We start from the raw sequence: 4,775 nt of genomic DNA on the forward strand, positions 1-4,775 counted from the left end.
AATTCTTTTTAAACTATACAGCCCCTTGTGGCACCTGGGTGGCTCAGTCTGTTAGCATCCGACTCTTGGTTTTGGCTCAAGTCATGACCTCACTGTTCATGAGACTGAGCCTCGGGTCAGGCTCTGCACTGACAGCGTGGAGCCTGCTTGGGATTCTCTCTCTCTCTCTCTCTCTCTCTCTCTGACCCTTGCCCCCAACTTGTCATGCTCTCTCTCTGTCTCTCTAAAAATAAATTAAAAAAACAATAAAAAATAAACCATATAGCGCTAAAGTATGAATAATTATAGATAGCAATCACTGACAGCTTTTTATATGCCACATAAAATATATCAGATGTGTTAAGAACTATTAGGTAAATACAATTATTAGTCCAATTTTACAGATGAATAAACAAACTTGGAATTTAAATTACTCACCTGAGTTCTTTGGACTAAGGAATGGTGAAGCCAGACCTCGATCTACAACCTGTATGCTTCTCAAGCATGAGCTTAACTCCAGTATGCTCTATATTGCCTGATAGCAACGGGCAAGGTGACCTGACACCATTACATTTATTTTAGATCAGTGTATCTTTTCATTGGCAATATGTAACTAATGGAGGAGATGGCACTAAGAGGTGAAAACGGGGGACTGTGTGTGCGAATATCCAGTTACCCTTCTGCCTGCTCATTGAGTTTATAACAATTGAGCCATTTATCTACTCAGTTTTCCATCTGTAAAATGAGGATTAGACTAGATTAAACCAGTACATAATTCTGAACAAGTGGTATTTTTGATGTTGTTATTGGTTCATCATATAATGTTGTGATTCATCATATACTGTTAAGTATTTAAACAAGAGACCCTCCATAAAAACTCACTTTTAAATAGTTCGGTACAGTGTTCATTAATTCATCGAACACATACTTGTTATACATTTAAAACACTTTGGTTGTTGGAGAAAAATAAAAGTCAAAGGCAGTCTGCTTTCCACGATATAACAATCTACTCGGAAAGTGTTCATTAATTCATCCAACCCATACTTGTTATACATTTAAAACACTTTGGTTGTTGGAGAAAAATAAAAGTCAAAGGCAGTCTATGCTTTCCATGATATAACAATCTACTTGAAAAGATATGAAACACATGTAACCAGCGCAAAATTGCTAAGCAATATAAAACCAGTGCAAAATAATATAGAAAAATCATTCACATAAGTAATGAGGAGATGTGGAATAAAGGCACGATCCATGTGCACAGGTATAACTAGAAAGACAATTGAAAGGATGGGTTTTGACCCAGAACATCAAAGAAGTGATGAAGATGGATGTCCAGAGAGAAAACGTAGGAAAGCACGAGAATGTATATCTGAGGCTGATAAGGTTGTAGTAGAAACAAGAACCGGAAAGTTGAGGGAGGGTGTTTGACAGATGGCCTCAAAGATCATTCAACACAGATTCAAATGAAAATAAAAACAACTTTGTTTTGATGTGGTTCTTCATATTGCTTTTGCAATTTGGAAAACAAAAATTCTAATGCTAATATACTCTTTGCCCAAAGTGTTTGCCTAAAAGATCTGTCAAATCAGATCTTTTATTCCATAAATTCCAAATTTCATTCCATAAATTCCAAATTTTATTCCATAAATTACCCTATGAGTTTCACTCTAAACAAATTAAATGAGAAAACCAAACTCAAATATTTCCAATGCAAGTTGAAAGGTGGTTGTTCTTAGCCCCCGATTTTTTTTTTTAATTTTTTAATGTTTATTTATTTTTGGGAGAAAGAGACAGAGCATGAGCGGGGGAGGGGCAGAGGGAGAAGGAGACACAGAATCCAAAGCAGGTCCAGGCTCTGAGCTGTCAGCACAGAGCCTGACGTGGGGCTTGAACTCATGAACTGCGGGATCATGACCTGAGCTGAAGTTGGACGCTTAACCAACTGAGCCACCCAGGTGCCCCCCAAATTTTCTTTTAAAAAATATACATCTATATTCTTTAGATTTTCTCCCACCTCTCTTTAATGTCTTAGTGGCAGTTGTGTCTAATGCCCCTTGTGTAATTTGTAATGCTTTCTGCAAAATTCAGCAATTCAGTCTGGAGCCAAAGAAATAAAATCTTGATGACTTTTGAAGAGTTTAAGTTAATGCATGAAAAATTACCTTGATGAGCCATGCCTATTCTTATTGGCTGACTGTTTGCTTTTGCTTGAAGAAAGTAGAGGGAGTTTGATGTGAAACCAAGACTCAATGGATCATGTTGTATGGTTTGTTTTTTAATCACTGAATTCAAGGAGAAGCTAGAATTTCATTTTGACTGATTACATTGTTGTACATGCTATCAAATAATAGCCACACAAGAGAGGACATTAATGTGCATGATAAACAGAAATGAACATCATCCTTCTTCTTTGGATTATGTCAACAAAACAAGTGACTATTCCATGGTTCAGAAACAATATAAACACATTTTTAATAGAAACCTACATATAACTGTCATGAGTGTCTTTCCAAATAAGAATACTGTGGGCAGCTACTCAACATCGAGATGTGCATTACATTGGGAAACTTGTAATTGTTCTCTCAGAATATGCTACGAACACTGCAATGTTTAATCAATTAATCATGCAGCTACTGTTTTGCAAAGCTTCTGCCAGGTGAGCTGTGAGTGTATCTGCACAGTGTACATGAACTAAGAATGTGAACACGGGAAAAAAAAAATGCCTTAAAAAAAAAAAACCAACAAACAAAACCCGCTTTCCCTTGTTCAAAGTAACAACAGCAAAGCCAGTTGAAACTCTGGACTAAGAATATTCACACATGGCCCGAGAGAGTAAATAGTATGCCCTAACAATGATATTATTTAATATCTAATAAAAATACTGCCCACATTTTTTTCAATGGGTAAAAATAATATCTAATATCCATTGAGCAACTGTTACATTCCAGACACCAATGCCAAGTACTTTACGTAGAACTTCTTTGTTCCCACTATTACACGTCGCAGTGGTTTTCCACTGGAAATATTTTGATCCCATGGGACATTTTGCAATGTCTGGAGTCATTTTTGGTTGTCAGCACTTGAAGGGGAGGGGTTGTGATATTAGCATCTAGTGATCTAAATAGCCTTCCATGCACGGCAGCACCCACAACAAAGATTTATGCAGTCCAACGTGTCAATAGTGCCAAAGTTGAGAAACCCTGCCCTATTTTCATCTCCTCTTGACAGATGAGAAAAAGGAGGCTTAAAGAGGTTAAATAAATTGCCAAATAAGCCAATAAGTGGCTGAGGTGGGACTCAAAGCCAGCACTGTTTGACACCAAAACCCACACCCTCACCACCACGTCACACTCTTGCTGCACTGTAGCTCGTTGGAAAATCATATGCCTCATTGTACACAATGTCGCAGTGCTTTGAATCAGAGGTCTGGAGGTCCTCAGTTGGGGTGTAGATAAGGCTGCTCTCTATCTCCTTGATCTTCACCAGTCATTCCAATTCTTATCCATAATCGGAGAGCCCACACCTAGAGTTTTTCTAAATGCTTCCCCTAACTTTATATGATTCTAGCCCGGAGCCTTCTAGCAAGGTGGCCTGACTGACTCTCTATCTCTCCACTGGGTGTTAGTTTAGCCTCCCTTAGGCTTTGCCTTTATCCCGTTCTCTGCTTCTCAGTAAATAGAATTCCCTGGAGTGACCCCTGCTGACATCGCCATCTTCTTTGCGGATAGAGTCCTGCCTCCACTGATGCCATGGATGACATTTTCCACCTCTACACAAGAACCCAAACACCACTGGGGAGGTAAGCAGGATTTGGTATTGCCCTTTCCCTCCAACTGTCTGTGGAGCATCAGACATTCCTTAGGGAAGCCACTGAGAGTTGACTCTCTCCCACTCTGAAGTAGTAAAGATTCCTAGGGGAGGGAATCGCAGTCTGACCTCCAAACCAAATTGCTGAAGACCCAATGTATGTTGCTCACTTACCTTCATGCACCCCAGAGACTAATCTGAAACAGCCCAAACAAAGCTAGCAAGCAGCAAGAAGCTAGATTCTCCATGCCCTGGGTCACTGTATTTTCACACCCATTACAGAAGTAACACACATGCCCCCAAAATAGCAGCTTCACTAAACCACAGTATCAGGAGCTGTAATTTGTCTCTAAAAATAGATTTGAAATAAAAGAAACAATGCTTCCTATTATATGCCCTTTTGAAGGACCAGATTTGTTTCTGCAGAAGATGAGATACAGAAGAACATGAAAGAATGGACGAAGATATCAAACAGAACTGCCCACTAACGTGGATTTCATTCCACAGAATATACAAATGTGACTGCCAATAGGATTTCTGATTCTCAAATTCTGCATATGTCATGCAAAGGTGAGGGATCTTTCTGCCCCAGTTTATATACAGATCATTTCAAAGAGGGCTTTTGGAGCTGTGAAACCAAGAGCTCTTAACTCTATGACTAAAGGTTGAAGGTCTCCATAGGATGCCATAGTCATTAAATAGTGCAGTTTTTCTGAGGAAATATAAGATGTAGCCACTCCTATAATCATAAAAGTTCATGGTAGTTCATTCATAATAACCCATGATTGGTGATCCGGGAGAGTAAGCATGTTCCAAAGTTAAATAATATATCATCACTTTCATGCCCCATTACACATACCAATAGTGGATAGGCAGAAGATGGCTGTATCACCATAGCTAGATAATTGGGGTTCACATCAGAACCTAAACATTAACAGTTTCTTATCTGTTTCTCTAAGTCACTTCTCAGATGTGCTAACAAAGACCAA

General features: G+C 38.9%; 1 non-coding gene across 1 annotated transcript; it reads left to right on the forward strand.

Annotated features, from left to right (window-relative positions):
- The first annotated feature begins 4,387 nt into the window (after window positions 1-4,387).
- Window positions 4,388-4,514, forward strand: LOC112849152 (small nucleolar RNA SNORA25). The gene has a single exon (XR_003222580.1). It is a non-coding gene; the product is annotated as a small nucleolar RNA SNORA25 (small nucleolar RNA).
- Window positions 4,515-4,775: the final 261 nt, after the last annotated feature.

The sequence above is a fragment of the Puma concolor genome, chromosome C1 (genome assembly GCF_028749965.1).
Source record: "Puma concolor isolate L17-30 chromosome C1, mPumCon1.1.hap2, whole genome shotgun sequence".
In the NCBI taxonomy this organism is placed as follows: domain Eukaryota; kingdom Metazoa; phylum Chordata; class Mammalia; order Carnivora; family Felidae; genus Puma; species Puma concolor.